Source organism: Capra hircus, chromosome 10, assembly GCF_001704415.2.
Source record: "Capra hircus breed San Clemente chromosome 10, ASM170441v1, whole genome shotgun sequence".
Lineage (NCBI taxonomy): Eukaryota > Metazoa > Chordata > Mammalia > Artiodactyla > Bovidae > Capra > Capra hircus.
In genome coordinates this window covers 91,548,663-91,572,013 of record NC_030817.1, presented here as the reverse complement: position 1 = coordinate 91,572,013, position 23,351 = coordinate 91,548,663, and the positions used below count along the sequence as shown (strand labels likewise).

The window sequence follows — 23,351 nt, the reverse complement described above, 5'->3', positions numbered from 1 at the left end:
GTGAATAAAATTAACTCTAGCTTACTGGGATTTTATCTCCTACACTGAGCATAGCACAAGGCAGGGGGCACATTTCAGGAATGTTTACTGTGTAAACCAATGGATGATTGCATTAGGAAAATGTTCCAAAGATCATCAGAAAAAGGATACGGGGAAGACAGAACACTGGGTTTATAGGATGGAGAAGGTGATCAGGCAGAGGGGACAGCAGGATTCCAGAAGGTGGAGAAAGCCCCAGAGGCACCAGAGGACACAGAGGGCATGGAAGGACAGGGGGCGATGGTCACACTGGCCTCGCAGGGCAGTCCTTAGTGGGCACATTTTCAACACACCAGCTGTCTGCATCGCAGCACTGTTTACAACAGCTAGGACACAGAAGCAACCTAGAGGGCCATCGACAGATGAACGGATAAAGAAGTTGTGGTACCTGTACACAATGGAGTATTACTCGGCCATTAAAAGGAATCCATTTGACTCAGTTCTAATGAGGTGGATGAACCTAGAGCCTATTATACACAGTGAAGTAAGAAAGAGAAAGACAAATATCATATATTAATGCATATATATGGAGAGATATATATATATATATTCCAGGACTGATATATATATATCTCTTTGCAGGGCAGCAATGGAGACTCAGATATAGAATACAGACTTGTGGACACAGGAAGGGAAGGAGAGGGTGGGATGAACTGAGAGGGTGGCACGGAAACATATACATTACCACACGTAAAATTAGACAGCCAGTGGAAATTTGCTGTGTGACGCAGGGAGCTCAATCCGGTGCTCTGTGAAAACCCAGAGGGGTGGGATGGGGTGGGAGATGGGAGGGAGTTTCAAGAGGGAGGGGTCAGACAAACGCCTACGGCTGATCTGTGTTAATGTATGGTAGAAACCAACACAGATATTCTAAAGCAATTATCCTCCAATTAAAAGCAGAAAAAAAATCAGTGTCTGGACCAACCTCCATGAATGTATTCTGTCCTGGAATATCCTTAGAATACAGGTGGTGGAGGAGGGTGTGCATAATTAAAGAGCTCCTTAGTTCTGAAAAACTCTCCTCTGAGTGACAACTACTCTTAACATTCTTGTTTAATTTTTAAACTTGCATATAGGCATATGATCATTTTGCAAGAGAGAAGCAGCTGTGAATATAGTCAGGCATTGGCAATGAGCAAACCTCATCAAATACCCCCAACAACCACTTGCTCAAGAACAGATCATTTCAGACTGACAGATCCAGGTCATCACAGGTGGGCAGGTGCGCACAGCACGCCCAGGGCACACGCCAGGCCAAAAGGCAGCCCATGACAAACTTGGACTATCAGTGCTGACAAGCTCTTTCTGTTTGACATTTCTTAGCAGCCTGCATTCCAAATCTGGGCATAAGCCTTAAGTAATAACAGACTAGTGTTCTGAAAAACAGACGCCAAGATTTAAACTCAAAATAAAGAAAGTCTACTCATTCAAAAGCTTTCCAAAGAGGGTAATATGGACTCACACAGGCCAAGGCATGTGTACAGCAAGTAAAGACACTGCTCCAAGGCTGGCCATCAATGATAAACCCTGTAAAGTCCAGGAATGAGCCTGTTTGAGCTGAGGAATGCTTCTCGAAAATCCTCACGTGGCATCGCCATCACAGAAGTGAAGGTCATTGAGGGGTAGGGCTGATACACCATCAGAACAGGCCAGCTCGCCATTCTGGAAATGCCTTTCCTTTAAAGGATTTGTGATTACCCAAAAACACAGGAAAGAAATCAGAGAAAAGGAGACTGTCTCTAAGCAAAACAGCTCTACTGACAGGATAGTTTGCTTTTGAAAACCCAGCTTAAATACTTACCCTTTTCATTATCTTACACGTGAATGGAAGCATTTACCTGTCCATTATTTTATCCACTCTCCACCCAGAAATTACTAGGCACCTGGGGAGGCATCTGCCAGGCACTGAAGGGACCAAAACGAGGCTGTATTTGCTACTTTCCAGGAAAGGACTTCCTCTCATGTGCTGCTAGCAACCGTCTGCCTAGATGCGCTTGCACTGTGCCCCCAAGACCCTGCAGGAAGGGCTGGTGCGCCCCCAAGACCCTGACTGCAGGAAGGGCTGGGAACTGTGGCTTACACCACAATGTACGTAGGTCACTGCTGACCATTAGTACCTGAAGCTTTCGCCTTCAGAATCAAAGGCTTTGAGCTTTGCTAAACCTTGGACCTTAGTGAGCAGGTAACGGGATTTTGGTGGTGCAGAGACAATGAAAAGGATCTTCATTCACCCCACAGACAGGGACACCAGGGCACGAGTGAGGACCCCCTCTGAATGAAGGCTGGAGGACAAAGTCACTTCAAACATTAACTGAATGAAAACTGTACAACACAGCTTTCATCAGTTTCAAGGACAAACATTTCAAGAAATCTGTAAAAATCCATATCACAACAAAGCAAAGGGGACATGAACCTTTGATAAAATGTTCTTTAGGAAGCTTATGATGGCACTAAATCTCACATAGTATAACATCAATAAAAGTCAATCCTAACACTGATCAGCCCTGGGTATTCTTTGGAAGGAATGATGCTAAAGCTGAAACTCCAGTACTTTGGCCACCTCATGTGAAGAGTTGACTCATTGGAAAAGACTCTGATGCTGGGAGGGATTGGGGGCAGGAGGAGAAGGGGACGACAGAGGATGAGATGGCTGGATGGCATCACTGACTCGATGGACGTGAGTCTGAGTGAACTCCGGGAGTTGGAAATGGACAGGGAGGCCTGGCGTGCTGCGATTCATGGGGTCGCAAAGAGTCGGACACGACTGAGCGACTGAACTGAACACTCCTCGGCAGAGGAGCCATGTAACGAGGCCTGCTTATGACAACCACCAGCCCCCAAGGAAGAAGGAAGCCCAGCAGCTGCACTCCAGGGAGGGATGGAAGGAAGCATGCTGACGATCTGAGCTTGTCAACCAGCTCTGCTTACCTGAGCAGGCGAACCTGCGTGCCACAGAGAAATGCAAAGATTTGGTATTAAAGAATAAAAACAACTACATACACCAGAATTCTTGTCGTGGAATCACTGTATAAAGTCTTCCAAACAAAACTTAAAGTGGGAGGTGGCGGAAACCTGCCCTGACAAATTAGAGCAAAGCAAGGCAAACACAGTAAAACCAAAATAATGCCAAGGCTGCATATGGAAGACACCAGATCGTTCCAGCAGGGTCCCCCCTGCACATTCATCCTGTTCCCAGTGAGTGTCCAGAACCAGGGTGACCCCAGAGCCCACGCCCCTTCACTTAAGAAAGACAACCTGTCCTTCCTCCCAGACAGCTTCACCCTGGGTCAGAAGCAAAGGTCAGCCCCGCCTCCCTTCCCTCGAGCTTCCAGGCATCACCAGGTCCCTTCCTGGGGGCACGACACAGCAGAGTTTATTCCCAAAACACATAATGACTGATCTTCCAGTGAAGCTGTCAGAGGCTTCTGCAATAGCCTCAGACAACAAATCCTTGCTGAAGCTGTCTTTAAAAATCAGAAAAGGACACCGGATAAGGGGGATATAGGGAAGGAACATTCTTGGTGCGGGGTTACCTGGGAAAGGGGGAAAGGGGAAAACTCAAGATTCTTTCTCCCTTTTATTCTTTCCCAAGGACAGCATTCAAGGTCAGATTAACAAATTTATCCTCTTAGAACACACACCTATTTCCAGGTCACCTGTCCTAAGTTTGCTGACCACTCCCCATCACAAGTCACAGTGCTGTGCTCCCCTTCTTGGTGGGCTGGTTTGACCCCAAATCTGATGCTATGTTTTCCAAATCAGACCCTGTTTACCCCTATATGCCCCCACCCCGCAACTCCACACGTGGAACTCTGCTCAAGACCGACCTCAAGTGTAAATCTTTTGCGAGACCAACTCTAAACGTACTCTTGCCTTTGCCTTCTTCCCATCTGCTTCTTCTCAGAGTCCATGCAGACTTCTAGGCATGACTGTGCCACACCCAGCACACTGGGTAATAATCATTTCCTTATCTATTCCCAGGTCCACGTACATCCATCTGCTGGCTAACAGTTACAAGCTACGGCTCGGGCAACATTAAAAAAAACGGTTATGACTCAGTCCTTGAGCAGCAAGGATTAACAGAGGGTGAGTCAGGCCTGCCTCCGGATCACAGATACGCATATGGCTTATCCCCTCACTTCAGTCAAGTCTCTGTGCAAATACCACCTCCTTCCCTGACCAGGCTTGCTGAAGAGTACAACACACACCCCGTGGTCTCCAGAACCCTCACCCTGCTGTATTTTTCTCCAGGTGTCTCACCACTGCCTGACAGCCATCCATACAAAAGGATGAATGGGTAGATACAGACACGTCTAGATAAATAGGTATTGCTGCTGTTCAGTCGACCGGTCGTGTCCGACCCCTTGTGACCCCATGGACTGTAGCATGCCACGCCTCTCTGACCCTCATGATCTTCTGAAGTTTGACCAAGTTCATGTCAATTATTGGTGATGCCATCCAGCCATCTCATCCTTTGATTGCCCTCTTCTTCTGCCCATAATCTTTCCCAGCATCAGGGACTTTTCCAATGAGTCATCTATTCACATCAGATGACCAAAATACTGGATTTTGAGCTTCAGTATCAGTCCTTCCAATGAGTATTCAGGGTTGATTTCCCTTAAGATTGACTGGTTTGATCTCCTTGCTATCCAAGAGACTTTCAGGAGTCTTCTCCAGCACCACAGTTCAAAGGCATCAATTCTTTGGTGCTCTGCCTTCTTTATGGCCCAACTCTCTCAACTGTACGTGACCACTGGGAAGACCACTGCCTTGACTATACGACATTTGTCGGCAGAGAAATGTCTCTGCTTTTTAAAACACTGTCTAGGTTTGTCATAGATTTCCTTCCAGGAAGCAACTGTCTTCTGATTTCATGGCTGCAGTCACCATCCGCAGTGATTTTAGAGCCCAAGGAGAGGAAATCTGTCCCTACTTCCACCTTTTCCCCCCTCTATCTGCCATGCAGTAATGGGGCTGGATGCCATGATCTTAGTTTTTCTAAAATTTAGTTTTAAGCTGGCTCTTTCACTTTTTAGTTCCTCTTTGCTTTCTGCCATTAGAGTGGTATCAGCCACATATCTGAGGTTCTTGACGTTTCTCCCGATAGATAGGTACGGATATCGTTTTTTATTGTTTTAAGTTAGTTGTTTGTCCACTAAAGTGCAAGCTCCATTAAAGCAAAACCTTGAAAAAGCTTGAGTCTGTGCTACATGGACACCTAATATCTGGACTAGCACCTGAGACCGAGTGAGTTAGTGTCGGTTGATAACACATGTAGAGGAAGATGGTAATGTCTGGATCAAGAAAAGAAACTCAGGGGGAAAAGGAGATCACACGAGGGTCGCCTCCATCTGCTCCTTGAGGCTTTTCAAGTCTGAAGTATAGCTGCCCCTCTGTATTGGCAGGTTTTAATCCAAGGCTGGTTGAATCTGTGGATGCAAAACACAGGGGTATGGAGGGCCAACCGTAACTGGTTAGGTGGCCAATTAGGGGGGATGCCAGGAGGCAAAGTGCAGGAACTGAAGAGTTTAGAGCAGTCCACAGAATTTGGGAAATTATCAGGAGTGACTGAAGTCATAGTTAAGGGTGAGGTTATCCCAGAGTAAGGGAAGAGCTGACTATCATAGAGTTAAAAAAGAAACAAAATTAATAGCATCTACCTTACAGGGATGCACACTAAAGGAGTGAGTACAAGTGAAACAGCTGGTCTGTCTCCTCCAGGCTTAGCCAAATTACTCTAGACAGAAGGTGCTCGAAAAATGCTTTGCAATATACAAACAACTCGTCAGACTAAGACCGACAATCCTTAGAGCCACCCTACTCTCAAAGCGTTGATTCAAGAATCGTGTATTTAGAGGGGGCTCTTTTCCTTGCGTAGCATTCTGAGTTACTCCAGTCTGATCAGTCTGATTAAGAGATACTCCAGCATTACCCACCGTGTGAACTAGTGCTGCATTATTATGTTATTCCAACAGCAGAAAGCAGGCAGGCAGGAACACAATTACTCAGAATGCGGCATAAGACGAAAAGCTCATTCCTACCAGGTTGGCGAACATGAGCATCGAACCTACCGCAAGCACTGTTATTACAGATTTGAACGTAAATTCACTGGGAGAAAAACTTCCTGGCACAGACTAAAAACGAGTGACAAATATGGCATTTGAGCCAAACTCAAAAGATGAGTCAAGTGGAAAGGTCCAATTTCAGGACAGGAAAAAAAAAATCACTGGTTGGTTTAGGTGGTTTGCTTTTAAGTTTGTGACTAACTGTCGCTTAACTAAAAATAAGCACCCAGAGTCGGTGCTGGGGACACAGACGTCACCAGGAGTGTGCCATTCAGAAGAGTTAGTCAAGGAGGCGGGGGGAGGCCCAACACCAACACGCACACCCGCTGAAGCAGCTGGGTGAAGCGCCGGCCCCCAGCGCGGCTGCAGAGGGTCCTTTGGCACGGGGCCCTGGGGTGTCGCTGGCGGGGCGGAGGAGAAAGAGGGCGTCCCCAGCCAGGACCTCAGTGTCTCTGCGGTTATCTTTTTTTTTTTAAATGTTAAAATTCCACTGAAAATTTTGTTTGTTGAAAGCACTCGCTATTAAAACAAACACTTTGGAAGCCACTGGCCTGAAACAAATTAATTCTGGGGATAAAAACCAACAGATGTCTTAAAATGATAACTTTTACATGCATTTTCACCACTGGCTCGAGAGCAGGACCATTTACTGTGAGGATTGGTTGGTGCAGAGATTAAGACGTACGTAAGGTTTATACTTGGAGAAGGCAATGGCAACCCACTCCAGTACTCTTGCCTGGCAAATCCCATGGACGGAGAAGCCTGGTGGGCTGCAGTCCATGGGGTTGCTAGGAGTCGGACATGACTGAGCGACTTCACTTTCACTTTTCACTTTCATGCATTGGAGAAGTGGCAACCCACTCCAGTGTTCTTGCCTGGAGAATCCTAGGGACGGGGGAGCCTGGTGGGCTGCCGTCTCTGGGGTCGCACAGAGTCGGACACGACTGAAGTGACTTAGCAGCAGCAGCAGCAAGGTTTATATTTCTGTAATTTTTACAAAAATGAACATGTCTCTTCTCAAGAAAAGTGTTGGAGATACTTTAGCTCAGATGACTTGTTTTTTCTATCTTTCATAGAAAACAAATGACAGTTGAAGCTAACTGCTTCCCTCGGCAAAGATGAAATCCTATGTAGGCTTCATACGTGACTGTATTTATGCTAAGAAACAAGAGAAACTGTTCCGTGTTTAATTAGTAGTAAAATCTATTCATACAGAACCATTCTCTGGGGGAACTGTGAGCACTGGAATCATATTTTTAAAAACAACTTGCATAAGATTCCTGTACGCTATTCTTTTACAGATGAAAACCAAGTGTTTTCAATTTTAATTACAAAGTGGTGTTTCAATGAAGAAATGAGAACAGCTACAGAGAACAATGGGCTTCAAGGGGTTAAAATACAAACAGATCTATTTTCTAATGCCAGCCCTTCTCCCAATTCCCAAACGAGGAGGAGGCCGGCAGTCACAAGAACTATAGAGCATTATTTCAGTAATCTCTATTGTAACTTAGCCTTGAAAGTTCTGTCTTCAAACTGCAAAGACCCACAGTCAGAATTCACTGAGACCCTGGCTCACAAAGAGTATTTTAGATTTTCAAGGCTGTTCAAGATGGAGACTGTGTGCTCCCCCAAACCATCCCCTACCCACAAGATAAAACACCAAGCCCTCCCTGACCAGGACCTGCCTGCAAGGTCCCGGGAGGAAAAGCTGAGTTCAGAAATCCTTCCAGGCTCTCTGACCCTCCCTGTGACCCCTGGCACACATGTGAGGAGCAGCTGGTCAGGGTTAAAAGTACAGTCTGGCTCCAGAGCCCTGCCCAGTTAGCTGGCCCACGAGCGAATGACTGAACCCTGACCTTGGCCGCACCATCCCCATTCTCTTAACCAAACGTGTTAACTGGCTGCAGATTTTTAAACTAGACTTCAGTGCATTTTCTAACACACACACACAGTGACAGGACAGAACTTTCTCTAGTGCGGGAACATCATTTTATTTGTCAACAGCCCAGTGTGGGCATGTGTGCTTACTCACTCAGTTGCGTCTGACTCTTTGCAACCCCATGGACCATAGCCCTAAGGCTCCTCTGCCCATGGGATTTCCCAGGCAAGAACACTGGAGTGGGTCACCATTTCCCCTTCTAGGGGATCTTCCAAGATGCAGGAATCGAACCTGCATCTCCGCATTTGCAGGCGGATTCTTAACCACTTAGCTTCCTGGGAAGCTCTAATAGCCAAGGACCTACCACTGCAGTCAGTGGTTAAACAGCAACCCCCACCTGGCCCAAACCCCTCCCTCTGCTCCCACGCCCGTGTGTCAGAGGATGCCTCACTGCAATCTCCAGAAAACACTCTCTTCAGAGACATTTCTTCTGCTGCCTGACTTCTGGTTCCTGTGCTCTCCTTTACATGAACCCTTCCCGTGGGCACGGGACAATCCTTCCTTGAGCCAGGTCTCCCGTTCCGGAGTCTGCATTCCTCAGTCACTGAACTTTTCACTGCCTCAGAGCTCTGTGTACACTTCAGAACTGCTGGCTGTTAGGAGGGCAGAAAGAACCTCGGGGATGCTCAGATACAAAGCCATTGTTTTTCCAAGCAGGGAACTTAGAGAAGTGAAGTGAGGAAAAAATGTCTGGGTGGCAAAGCTGGAGGTCAGCAAACTGCATACTCTCTCCTAGACCGGTGCTCATGCCAGGGGATTAAAAACCAGGTTCCTCGGGCCCTGGGGTGCCCTCCCGGGCCCTGTGCCTCAGGCACCAGGAGATGGGAGGAGGCTGAGGGGAGACCCCAAGAACAGCTATATTTTCTCTGTTTCATATATTCAAGTTAAACACAAGATTTCATTTGAAAGAAAGGGTTTCACTGTAAATAAACAAACATCTGGAAAACCACCACAAGGCAGAGCCAACTTCAAATGAATGGAAAGTTAAAAGAGAGAAACAACTCAAAACACAGGGTCTTACTTTAATGGATATGTCCTTTTTAAAATGGAACAAGGAAAGAAAACAGCACTAAAACCAAATGTTATAACTTAGCGTTCTCTCCTTTACTCTTGCCTATCCGAGAAAATAAGACAAACAAAAGAGACAAAGAGAAGTAAAACAAAGGGAAGGTAGTATATTTTCGTTTCTAGGTCCCTAGGAATGTATGAAATCCATGCTACACTGACTGGACAATTTTAAGAAACAGAGTCACACAGGACATTAGCCTTCCGAAAACTGTTAAATTTTCACTAAAAAGAATGGAAGGTTTTCACAAGTTACTGGTACACACACACACACACACACACACAAAATCCTTCCAATTTTACCTTTTGTTTTCCCGTCTGCTCAGCACCTTTAATGGCTTGTAACTTCTTCCATTTTTAAAGAAACTAATTCTTTTTTTACAGATGCTCAACAGTGTCTCTTTAAGGTGAGTAGGCGGGAGGGAGGCTCCTTCATCACCACGTGGTAGGCTAGCGCTGGATGCAGTCTGCAGAGAGCAGAGGGCCCCGGGGACACTGGGAATTCATCAAGTCATCAACAGCAATGCTCACTGTGGTTTGGCATGCCACAAGACAACTTTCTGACTTTTTCTTTTTTGTCATTATGGACTCACAGTGGAGCTAGATGATTTAAAAATCTTGTTTCCGACTATCTTCTTAACTTTGTAAAGTTAACAGCTTCCAATGACAATGAACCAACCAACCTCTTCTCATTTTATAGACTGTTTAAAGCCAGCAAGCTTGATCATTTAGTAAAGCACCAGTTCCTTACAGGAAGTGCCCTCAAGCTAAACGCCGCTCTTTGGGGAGTTTGTTAATATGCTCAGGCAAGCCAGCTCTGTAGAAGCCAAGTGACCTCCCAGTGCCATCCTCTGAAAAGATCGAATGTCATCTTCTAAAAGGACTTCCTCCTTCCTCCCTCCTACTCACTCCCAAATTTCCACAAGCAACATTAGCCTTACAACACAAATGAGAGACACAGTCGTTCCAGGGCATGGAAAAGTCAACACACTTTTAAGAAGCCAAAAGATAGTGGAACAGAAGGATAAATTGGGAGATTGGAGCTGACATATACACACTGCTATATAATAAAATAGACAGCTACTAAGAACCTGCTGTATAGCACACGGAACTTACTCAATACTCTATAATGGCCTATACAGGAAAAGAATCTAAAAGAAAAAAAGAGCGGATACATGTATATGCATAACTGAGTCACTTTGCTGTACACCTGAAACTAACACAATGTTGTTAAATCAACTGTATTACACACAAAAATTTAAATAAGTTTTTAAAAAGATAATGGAACAAAGTACTGATTTTCCTTGTGTTCTACGGACATAAAAATATTAACATGAGTTGTTTTATGAACTGGGAACTCTGCAAAGTGTCATCTTGGTTAGCCCCCGAACAGACTTAGGTAAGTGACCTAACTTTCATGCTCTGCTTTTGAAGATCTCTGGGACAGAAATTCCACAATCTCCACTGGTCGTCTGACTTGTGGTTTATATTTCCTTCAGAGTCAGAGGGGACTGTTGCTTTCAACTTACTAAAAAAAAGTTGAGCAAGAGCTTAGCTCTTGTTAAAGATGTCATCTGAACCCTGAAACTCGTAACTGGAACAACACAAAAGTGAACCGCAAAGAACTCTGCTATAGGCTAAAGCACACACACGGGACGTGTGCCCGAGTTACAAGGACGGCTGCGCCGTTTGTTGTTTTGCCGTTCTCTTTGCCCAGGTGACCCTATATGCTCCACGGGTGTCTGCATTCATGACTCAAATTCACAAGTTTAAGAACCACCTTCCAGGAATCATTCAGTACAAGGTGTCTGACATGATTACTCTCCACCTCAGCATGCTTCCTCTTAGCTATATGTCCTATAACCAGGCAAAACTATCACCCGATCCATCGATAACATACATGAACACTGTGCGGGCTCTGGAAAGAAACTCGTGTGCAATGAAGAGGTCTCTCCTAGTCACCCTGGAAAATCATTCCCAGGCTTCCACACTTTTCAAATGAGAAGAAATTTGGGGGTTTGGGGTCCTTTTCCTTCTGTTTTTCTAAATGTCCCCTAAGAAATGTCATACTCAGGTTTCCTAAATTTCCTAAATTATTTTAAATTCCACTGAGCTATACTCCTTGAAACAAGTCTTCTGGAGATTTTGCCCTTGGCCTCCTGGAATTTTTCAATGAAACTCGACAGAGATGTTTACCTGACCTCAAATGCTAGCCTAATGAAAGCTCTGTTTTTAATTCCTTGAACTTTTCTGTCTTTTCTTGTCGTGCCCTCTGGGAAAGAAAGACAAGCAGAGTTGTTGGCTTGACCTCAACTGGCAAACACCAAGATAATCCAGTTCTAATAGTTTCTCAAGAACTTGGACAGCATCACAAAGACATTAATTATGTTGCTTCTCTGGCATGGCGGTTTGCATTTCACCTTTTTACAGGATCAATGTAAAGATAGGAATGCCAGCACATAACCTTTATGACAAAGACAAGACATCAATCACAGAAAGAATAAAAGCAATATTACTTCAAATATTTCAAATGTTATTATTTGAAAAAGGAGTTTTTCAAAAGCAATGAGAGAGTAGGAAAAATCTATGACCTAAGGGGCAGAAAGAAGGAGGAGAAAGACCTCCTTTTTTTTCTCTTTTGCCAACTAGTCCAAATGAGGCTGAGTTCAGACTCTTTCTAGCAGGGTTTGGAACTGATCGCCCACAACCAGGGAATAGTTGATAATTTCATTTTTTTTGTAAGAAAGAAGATTCCTGGTATGGAGCTTTTGGCAGTTCCATTTCAAATAGAAACATTTATCCCCATTTGGGAATGGCTTGGGTCATATATATTTCAGAGGCTTCTTCCTCCACTTGGGGTACCTTCTTCCACTAAGAGATCAAGGGGTGATATGAACAGCTTCACTTCATTGTCAATTTCCTCTGGGAACCACCTTCCAGGAATCATTTAGTATAGAACATTTATCCCCATTTGGGAATGGCTTGGGTCATATATATTTCAGAGGCTTCTTCCTCCACCTGGGGTACCTTCTTCCACTAAGAGATCAAGGGGTGATATGAACAGCTTCACTTCATTGTCAATTTCCTCCGGGAACCACCTTCCAGGAATCATTTAGTACAAGGCTTCCGACACCATTACTCTCCACTCCGCCTTACATGCTAGGTTTCCGGTATCATGCTTTTTCTTACCCACAGGTCCTCTAACAAGGCAAAATTATCATGAGATCCATTAATAACATACATGAGCACTGTGAGGGCTCAGAGACTCCAGGGCCAGCTCTCTGCTACCTAGATGCTATGATCTGGGAGAATGCTTACGAAAGCTGTGTCTCAAGCAGACCGTTCTGAGAAGGTACACTTGGTATAATACTAAAGATTAACTCAAATCTCAGTACCAAAGTGTAATTTATTTCCTCCATCCTTTTGCGTCTGAGTCGCTCAGATGGTAAAGAGTCTGCCCGCAAAGCAGGAGACTGGGTTTGATCCCTGGCTTGGGAAGATCCCCTGGAGAAGGGACTGGCTACCCACTCCAGTATTCTTGTCTGAAGAATTCCATGGATAGAGGAGCCTGGCAGGCTATACAGCCCATGAGGTCACAAAGAGTTGGACACAACTGAGCTGCTAACACTGAAAAAAAAAAAAAAAAAAAGATGAAAACTGGCCTCAAACAAAGCAAAAAGGCTTATGAAGGGTCCCAGCTACAGGGATTTTGCCATTTTACTCTCTGGCCATTTCCTTGTACCATGGGTCAGAACAGAGCAACTACTAGAGCCACAGTTAATAATTTCAGATTTCAGGACCGAGCCAAGTCGAAATGCCTACCATAATGCGTGACTTACACTGGCTAACTGAGGGGGCTGACTGATTAGTAGGAGTCTTAAAAAACTGCTCTTAGAATCTCACTTAATACTTTATTTATGTTCCAGCTTAGCATATCTAATCAAGGACTGTGACAGGGATCTTCAGGTGAAGTAAAAGATCAGGCAAGTCCCTGAAGCTTCCTCATCTGTAATAATCAGAAGGAAGATGCTGGTTGAGAAGCCCCATTCCATTCGCAATAAAAGGAAATGAGAAGGCAAATAACTCAATGGTTTTCAACTTTTTTGTTCATCTTTATCTAGCTCAACTCAAACTGGCTACTTCTTTATTCCTGGGTCACTTTGCACGAACAGAAGCCCTACAATTAAAAATAAGGGAACTTATTTTTTCCCCATTTCATCAAATTTTCATTTTTTCTGTCATATCAATGGCTTAGTTTTTCATTCTCCATTTTTTTCTGAAAGGAATGACAGTTTTAAAAATGGCTTTTCTTCTAGATGATAAGAGATCTTTAGTCTTAGTTTATATTGAAATGATCCAGCCCAAATGATTCTGAACTCTTGGCAAGCCGTTAAGAAGGGCGACTTTGAAAAAGGAGATGGCATTTTAAGCTCAAGGAGATTTCAGTTGGGGAGGGTGGAGCTGATCAGTTTAGGATTTTCATAAAATTTAGATTAATACTGAAAAACTAGGAATAGAGCCTCCTATATTCTTTTGGCTTCCCATAAGTAAACGAGAAAGCAAAGACAGCCAGGATGAAAAACTTCTTGAGAAAGCTAAAAAGAACAGCAGCATCTGTCAGGAAGTACTTCTCGTTGACAACGCAAATGAGGGAAGCAGTGTGACCTCAGCTCTTAGGTCCTCCTGTGGGCCTGTCTCTACCTGTTTCTAGGAAATGAGACAAGAGGATAATGTGTTCACTCCTGGCTAAGTGACACACAGGGATATAAAGCATTTGGTTCTGCTTGGGACAAAAATGCTCCATAAATCTTTCAAGGATGAATTAAAAGCTTAGCTCTGGACAGAGACTATGAGTCCCACTGGCCTTAGAAAGGCATGAGGGTGAGCAAGAACCAGAGGCCCAGCTGTCTCCATGGCTTGGCGAGGTGGAAGAATCTTGAAAGTTTGAACCTGGGGGTATGTGGAATGAATAGGAAACAGATGATGAAAGAGGTTCTAAAGCTGTGATCCCTGGAGACTAGCCCCCAGGAAACTACTGTGGGTGTGTGCAGTACCAGAGGGTCAGGAGTAAATAAGTGTTCCGCGTAGAAACATCCCAGCCATTCATCAAGGGAGACAGAATCTTCCAGAACTCAAACCTCAAGAGGACTGAGGACCTTAGTAGTTACAACAAACCTCCTCCTCCTCTTCGTGGACAAACTGAGCCCTTGCGTTGGTCTCCCTGGATCACTTACAACAATCACAGAGACAGGCTATTGACTCCATGCTACCGATGGGGCCTGCGGTCAGACCCTTCTCACACGAGCTCCCAGTGTCAGAGCTTCAAGTGGAAGGGATGGAAAGGCCATTTTCATCCAAGGCTGTACCTCTCTGAAGGAGCTAAGGAGAAGGAACCACATCAACTCTGGAGGGCAGACTCTTGGGGGTAAGTACCGGCTTCACTACTTGCAGTGTGGGGACATAATTACCACGTGTGGTCACAAGCTGCCCTTTCGGTCTCCTTTTCCTGGGGCAAGTGACTCAAACCTCTAAGAGCTCAGCTATTCCTAACACAGGCTCATCAACATGCCACCTCACTGGGCAGCTGTGAGGATTAAGTGAGACGGCTTCCTAACAATGAGGCAGTAGGCAAGTACTGGCGGCGGCTGTTCCATGTCATCCGCTTGGGTCTCCTGCTGCCTCATTTACAGCAGAGGGCTACCCCATCTGGTTTTGCAGAAGCCGAGTGTACAGAGGAACCGCAGTGTCTGAACGCAGGAACTGCAGCCCAGTGCACGGAGCTTCCCAGAGCTGGTGTGCTTCTGGCTCTCAGCCTCTGTCTCTGCTTCCTCGGTCACCACAAGACAGTGATACACTGGGGCAGTCAAGTCTGCAAAGAGACTCCCACTTGGAGTGTGTAAGTGTTCCAGGCGTGAGCCTGTGCAAGGCCCCATCCTCCCCGGCTCCTATCCCCAACAAGGCAGGCAGACACATTCAATAAAGCAATGGCAGAAATGTCCAGGTTTTACAGGGGAAAAAAAAGAGTTGATCCTTAAATTCTATTCCACCACTCAGTTTAGGGTTCTCCACTTACTAATCTAGGATAAACTGTGTTTTCTAGTAATTACTATTTGAAAAGCTCTAGAGAAGGGTGTTTCAATATAACAAGAATGAGAATATCCTTTTTATATATACTAAGACTTAGAATATTCTTTTTAATCGTTTTTGTTGCCTAATGAACACTTCGAATTTTTTAACTCAGTAAGCTTACCTCTTTATTGGAGATAAGGAGAAATCTAGCAGCTTTTGCTTCAAAAAGAACAACTGCTGGTTTATTCTAATTACACCTTATCCTTTTGATCTTGACCTTCATTATTAATAATAAAATAGAGTTATTTCCGACAGTCATTAAAGTCCTTGCCATTTGAACTGTGGAAAAGAAATATTAAACAAGGCAAGGCTGAATACTTCAAACTCCGCTAACAACGGGACAATGTCTGTTGCACAGCCAATTTAAGTTGGCCATAGAGACTCATGGCAGAAAGTGAGGAAGAGCTGAGAAGCCTCCTGATGAAAGTGAAAGAGGAGAGCAAAAAAGCTGGCTTAAAACTCAACATTCAAAAAATGAATATCATGGCATCTGGTCCCATCACTTCATGGCAAATAGATGGGGCAACAACGGAAACAGTGACAGACTTTCTTAGGCTCCAAAATCACTGCAGATGGTGACTGCAGCCATGAAATTAAAAGATGCTTGCTCCTAGGAAGAAAAGCTGTGACCAACCTAGACAGCATATTAAAAAGCAGAGACATTACTTTTCCAACAAAGGTCTGTCTAGTTAAAGCTATGGGTTTTCCAATAATCATGTATAGATGTCAGAGATGGACCATAAAGAACACTGAGCACCGAAGAATTGATGCTTTTGAACTGTGGTGTTGGAGAAGACTCTTGAGAGTCCCTTGGACTGCAAGGAGATCCAACCAGTCCATCCTAAAGGAAATCAGTCCTGAATATTCATTGGAAGGACTGATGCTGAAGTTGAAACTCCAATACTTTGGCCACCTGATGCGAAGAACTGACTCACTGGAAAAGACCCTGTGCTGGGAAAGATTGAAGGCAGGAGGAGAAGGGGACAACAGAGGAAGAGATGGTTGGATGGCATCACCAACTCAATGGACATCAGGCTCTGGGAGTTGGTGATGGACAGGGAGGCCTGGCGTGCTGCAGTCCATGGGGTCACAAAGAGTCAGACACGACTGAGCGACTGCACTGAACTGATAGAGGCTCAGGTGGCATTAGCGGTAAGGAATCCACCTGCCAATCCGCAGGTTTGATCCCTGGGTTGGGAAGATCCCCTGGAGTGGGAAATGGCTCCCCACTCCAGTATCCTTGCCTGGGAAATTCCATGGGCAGAGCAGCCTAGGGGGCTATAGTCCTTGGGGTTGCAAAGAGTTGGACACGACTGAGCACAGAGACTCACACTTTCCACAGTCTATCTGCTGGCATGGTTGACGCCTGTTGGCAAAGAAGTCATGTTGCCTCTTCTTATTAAACAGGACAAAGGGATGACAGTGTTAGGCGCTGTGAGCTAGCAGTTATGGAAGAGTTCTCCCACTGGTAAGGGTCTGTGGGCCGGGAATAAGTGACATAACAGGAAAAGACCACCAGAAAATGCTGACACCTCTGCTCAACATCCCACACCTCCTGGTCACAGGGACTCAGGCCTGAATCCTGGACACTCCGGGTCCACATGTAAGCTATTATGAGTAACTGCGCTTGAAATTTAATGCCACATCTGCTCTTCCGCAGCCTTTGGAAGTCTTAAGAATTTCTCTGACAACTGTTTGCAAAGGCCATAATCACAGGCATCTGAAACTGAATCTCCAGCTACAGGGTAGAACACCACATAATTCCAAAAGGCTCCTGGCCCAACCATATTTGGTTTCCTTTCTCTCTTGCTTTCTCTAAAATTGCGCTGAGCCTTCAATTTGCAGAAAGCATGATTAGCATGGGAAGAAGGCGGCCCGTACCATCCTCGCCACACAGGCTCCTTATCATCTCCCTTCTGGTTGCAGCAGGAGGCAACCGGGGCTCACAGCAAGTGCTCACAGCAACCTGCTCCAGGGCTGCTCTTCCATGACAGCTTCGGAAGCCAGGAGGCGGCCTGAGGAGGCACCCTAGCCAGGGGACTGGAAGACAGATTGCATTGGTCCTTCCCAGCCCTTCCACTTGGGTTGCTCAGAAGCGGTGTGGTCTGAGGCTGACGTGCCCTTTCTAATTATGCTGGCAACAGTGACATGTGACACTTTGAACAATGCATGCAACCTCCCTGAGTCTGTTCCGTATTTGAAGCATTTAACAGCATTCACTTATTAAAAGGATTTCTGCAGTGATCTACCTTCATCCTGTAAACACAAGATTATCAAGCAGGAAGTGTTCTTGCACCAATTCAGCCACGGATGGATTCAGTAACACTGAGCAAGTCACCTCCCATCAGTCTTCTAACCGCATTTCTGCTGCTGCTGCTACTGCTGCTAAATCGGTTCAGTCATGTCCGACTCCGTGAGACCCCATAGACGGCAGCCCACCAGGCTCCACCGTCCCCAGGATTCTCCAGGCAAGAACACTGGAGTGGGTAGCCATTTCCTTCTCCAGTGCATGAAAGTGAAAAGTGAAAGTGAAGTCGCCCAGTCGTGTCTGACTCAGCGACCCCATAGACTGCAGCCTACCAGGCTCCTCCATCCATGGGATTCTCCAGGCAAGAGTACTGGAGTGGGGTGCCATCGCCTTCTCCGAACCCCATTTCTAGCCATCTCCTTTTTTTCCTTATGAGGAACAAACATAACAAGGTACACAGAAGTGTTCCTTAAAGGATGAGGTGCTGTTATTAGTCTCACTGTCCTCTTCGGAAGCTCCGTTCTGACAGTTAAGAGCTCTGGAACAAGACTGGCAGAGTTAATTCATGTTATGGAACTGCTCTCATCTCACTTTTCTCATCTGTAAAGTGGGGATGAAACAGCCCCTAAGTCTGAATTACTGAATTAGATGGGGAAATGTAAAGAAAGCACTTAGTCCAGAAACAATAAATGGTGCCTAAGGTGAGTCACTCTCATTATCCTGCCATTAGCCTTGCCTTCTTTCTTGATTGCATCAGGCACCTTTCAAAATACAATACCTTTTTTAAGGTATTCAGCTTTGGTGCGCTAAGGGAAGAAGAGCGACTAATAATGATCATTGCATCGGCCGCCTCATTTCATGCCCTGAACCAACACACCTCGCATATTTCAGTATCCCTTTCCATCTTTAGTCCAGAAAGGTCAAGTGGCTATTAGGTGGCAACCAGGATGCGAAGTCAGGCCCTGACTATGCTTTCCACTGCACTGTTTCCATATGCATACAAAGTGGGAGTATAATAAAGGTTTCCCTAAAAAATGACCAAGTCACCTAATTCATATGGGCAGTACGTTTCAAAAGCTATAGTGAAAAACAGCTTTAGATTTGGACTTCAGCAGTCAAGGCCCAGCTCAGCTGGTACCTAGTCCTGACCCGCCTCCCAGCCCCTTTACTGCAGGGAGTGGTGAGTGCTGAGCAGAGACCTCTGTGGCACACTCTGCCCAGCCTGTGTAGACTCAGCGGTAGCACACCTGCTGGTTCCTGCCTGTCTTCTCCAAGTTCACCTCACGTGCCCAAGGACCCAGCTGACAGCCAGCCTGGAGCGGCACGCAAAGTTGTCAGCTGAATGGAGGCAGGAATCCTGGCCATCTGTGTAGCCCCTGTCATACCGAAGATGTGTTTATTTGACAATCATGAGAGGTTAAAAGGGTCCAGAATTAAACCCAGCCCCTGCAGGGTGTCATGGCGGAATATAACCTGTGTAGTTTGCAAGATCACACCTCACAAAGAGCATTTCATAATTCTATGTAGTTAGAAAGACAGCTAACCAAAATATATTTATACAGTTATCAAATTTGGCTTCTCATGTCTGCTATGAAATGCTCTTGCAGCATTATATTAGGCTGATGCAAAAGTAATCTGCAATTCTGCACTGTTGAAATTTGCCATTTAATATTGGAATATATTCTTAAATAAATATGGTTATGTTGCACATCATTTTAAAGCTCATTTCTTGCTTTATGTGTTTTGCTAATGACTTATCACTTCCTATTTATTTTATATGTATTTTAGATTATGGAAACGATGCGAGGCAAAAAGCAAATTTGAGCGACGTTCTTATTGGAGTTCAAAATGGATTATAAAGCAGCAGAGACAATTCGCAACATCAACGACCCATTTGACCCAGGAACTGCTAATGAACATACAGTGCAGTGGTGGTTCAAGAAGTTTTGCCAAGGAGACGAGAACCTTGAAGATGAGTGTAACAGCCGGCCATCAGAAGTTGACAACAACCAACTGAGAGCCATCATCAAAGCTGATTCTCTTACAACTACACAAGAAGCTGCCAAAAGACTCAGTGTTGACTATTACAGTGAATGACTATTACAGTCATTCAGCCTTGGAAGCAAATTAGAAAGGTGAAAAAGTTTGATAAGTGGGTGCCTCATGAGCTGACCAAAAATCATAAAAATCACCATTTGGCAGTGTCTAGTATTCTCTTACTAGACGCAACAACAGCAAACCATTTCTTGACTGGATTATGACGTGTGACAAAAATAGGATTTTATACAATAACCAGCTCAGTGGTTGAATCAAGAAACTCCAAAGCACTTCTCAAAGCCAAGCTTGCACCAGAAGAAGCTCATGGTTGCTGTTCGGTCATCTGCTGCTGGTCTGATCCCTGAGAGCTTTCTGAATCCCAGTGAAATCGTTACCTGAAGTATGCTCAGCACACTGATGAGATGCACGGAGAAGGGAATGGCTGCCCACTCCAGTACTCTTGCCTGGGGAATCCTATGGACAGAGGAGTCTGGCGGGCTACAGTCCATGGGGTCGCAAAGAGTGGATGCAACTGAGCAACTTTTACTCACTCCTTCACAGGAAACTACAACGCCTGCAACCAGCAGCGGTCAACAGAAAGGCACCGGTTTTCCCCCACAACAACCCCTAACCCCACGCTAACACAGCCGACGCTTCAGAAATTGAACAAACTGGGCTATGAAGTTTTGTCTCACCTGCCACATTCACCTGAACTCTTGCCAACCGACTACTACTTCTTCAAGCATCTCAGGAACTTTTTGACGGAAAAACTCTTCTGCAGCCAGCAGGAGGCAGAAGATGCTTTCCAAAATTTCACTGAATCCCGAAACACGAATTTTTAAGCCAGAGGAATGAACACACTTATTTCTCCTTGGCAAAAATGTGTTGATTGTAATCGTTCTTATTTTGATTTAAAAAGATGTGTTTCAGCCTATTTATAAGGCTGAATTGACTTAGAAGGCTGAATTTAAATTGATTTAAAATTTAAAATTCAGTGTCCGAAACCACAATCACATTTGCACCAACCTGTGCTGCGATTCATGGTGTCGCAAAGAGTCGGACACGACTGAGCATCTGAACTGAACTGAACTGAATACAAATGCACAAACTTCACACAGATGGTGGTATTATACCTAGCACCACATTTTTTTTTGGCAGGGGGCAGAAGGATAGTCCAGGAAGACCCAGTCAATGATAACAAAACATTGGGCAATACTTTTAAAAGTATTTTGTAATGAAAGGTTATCTTTGGATCATCATGTTTCCTTTTGACAAGTACCTAGCAAGAGAGCAGATATGAACTTACATAAAGGTATTAACTGATTACATAAGTAAAACAAAATCCAAGTTCTTTCTAATGTACTTAGCCCCTCAGTTTACTGTGCCTCTTGATTTTCATTTTTTACTGACTATATCTAGTTCATTTTTCCCTTTTCATACATTTTTACAACTAATGAATACTGCGAGCAAATTTTCTATCAAAGAAAGTTTTGAGTGTGTTATTTTTTCTTTTCCAGTCTTCAGTTGGGTCTACCTCCTGAAAGACTGAGAGTCACAGAGACAGACAACTGCCTCCTGACATTTAAATGAAGCATTGCTGGAAAGTTGCTTTTCAAACATCTATAACGCTTACCCTTGAATTTAATAAAGATCAATACATTTCTGTAAAAAAAAAATATATGAAATAAGTTTACATTTCACTAAACATTCAAATAAAACCAAGAAATAGCTATATCCATGCTGGAATATTGAGTCTTACCAAAATTATAAGAATGTAAGGTCATAATAATCCCAGAAAAATTTCATAGAAATGAAGACTGCAGATTCTGCCTTATGCTATCTCAGGTTTATAGCTAAGAAGGCTTCCTAGTCTCTTTAGCCTTTGATCTATTTTAGGATCTCTGACCCTTTATTCCTGGGAGTTAAGGACACTTCTGAGTACTGTTGCTGCTGCTAAGTCGCTTCAGTCGTGTCTGACTCTGTGCAACCCCATAGACGGCAGCCCACCAGGCTCCCCCGTCCCTGGGATTCTCCAGGCAAGAACACTGGAGTGGGGTGCCATTTCCTTCTCCAATGCATGAAAGTGAAAAGTGAAAGTGAAGTCGCTCAGTTGTGTCTGACTCTTTGCGACCCCATGGACTGCAGCCTACCAGGCTCCCCCGTCCATGGGATTTTCCAGACAAGAGTACTGGGGTGGTTTGCCATTGCCTTCTCCGAAACAATTATGTCTCGATGCCAACCTAGTGACACATTTAATGTGCTAGTTTGTGGCGGAAGGGGTAAATCTCATTGACTGTTTTTCATAAAGGGGATTCCCTGCTGGCTCAGCAGTAAGAATACGCCTGCCAAAGCCAGTGATGTGGGTTTGATCCCTGGGTCGGGAAGATCCCCTTGAAAAGGAAATGGCAATCAACTCCAGTATTCTTGCATGGGAAATTCCGTGAACAGAGGAGCTTTGCAGGCTACAGTCCATGGGATCACGAAGAGTCAGACACAACTCAGCAACTAAACAACAATTTTTCAAAACAATCACCTCATATACAGCCCCTGTCCATAAAGAGACTCTGCAGAAGTCAGACATCCACACTTGGTATGTATGTCCAAGTTCTTCACAGAAGGGAATTCAAATGAGGACATAAACCCCAAAACTCCGTCTGTTCCCATGACCAAGCAACAGACAAAATGCAAGGAACAAGAGGAAGCAGTTGACCTACAAGGGCCTGAACATTTTTCCCTCTGCAGCTTTTGAAACAGTTTACAGTTTCTTTATCTTTATTAGGACATTTTCCTCATCAAATTAATGACTCACTAAACAAAACGCTGACTAAAATGTTTACAGTTGGGAAAAAACTATCTAAGGCTCCAGCAGAAAAGACAAGTCATAATTCGTCATTGCTTTTCAATGAAATCATCTGGGAAAGGCAAAGCTGAAGAGCTGGGATAGAAACAGGATAACAACCTGCAATTCAATGGAAATTCTGAGACCAATGCAAACAAAATGCCTGCAAATCCTTTTGGCCCTATAATCCTTCCCATCATCATCTCCACCCTCCCACTTATACAAGCTCTTTCTGACAAGTGTCAAACACAGACATTCTTTTGGAATAATTGGCATTGTTAAAACCAAGTCCTTTGGAAGGTAAGTGAAGGGCTTATAAGGTAGTGAAGACTTGGTCTTGTGAGGATACAAAGGATCAAATAGTGGAGGTGACGAATAGATTCAAGGGATCAGATCTTGGATGGAGGTTCCTAACATTGTATAGGAGGTTGTGACCAAAACCATCCCCAAGAAAAAGAAATCCAAGAAAATAGGGTGGTTGTCTGAGGCCTTACAAATAGCTAAGAAGAGAAGCCACAGGCAAAGGTGAAAGGGAAAAATATACCCAACTGAATGCAAAATTTCAAATAGCAATGAGAGATAAGAAGATTTCCTGGAGATGGAAATGGCAACCCACTCCAGTATTGGTGCCTGGATAATCCCATGGACAGAGGAGCCTGGTAGGCTACAGTTCATGGGGTCACAAAGAGTCAGACACGACTGAGCGACTTCACTTCACAGACCTATAGTTAGAAGCCAAAGGGAAGGTGCCGTTGCGGTGGCAGCATTCCAGCCAGGAACTCTGCAAGAAACCAGAAGAACCAGAGATGGTGAGGCATTCGGTCCCAGTAGTTCAAGAGGGATGGGACGTACCTCCAGCAAGGAGAGAGAGAGGATGGACACTTCATGTGGCAGAAGGAAGCCTCTGCAAGCTGCAGCCAGTTGTGTGGAGGGGATTCCCCTCACTAAAGACACACTGATAATTCTGTAAAGGAAAAGCTAACCTGGGTT

General features: G+C 44.7%; 1 protein-coding gene across 5 annotated transcripts in view; it reads right to left on the bottom strand.

Moving 5' to 3' along the window:
- LHFPL2 (lipoma HMGIC fusion partner-like 2) overlaps positions 1-23,351 on the bottom strand; it is a 171,746-nt gene that overhangs the window by 93,905 nt on the left and 54,490 nt on the right. The window contains exon 1 of one of the 5 annotated variants that reach the window (XM_018053683.1): positions 9,412-9,533. The exons of the other annotated variants lie outside the window; for them this stretch is intronic. The gene's annotated coding sequence lies outside the window, so the exon portion shown is untranslated. Of the gene's footprint in view, positions 1-9,411; positions 9,534-23,351 lie in introns of those variants that run through there. 5 annotated transcript variants of the gene reach the window in all.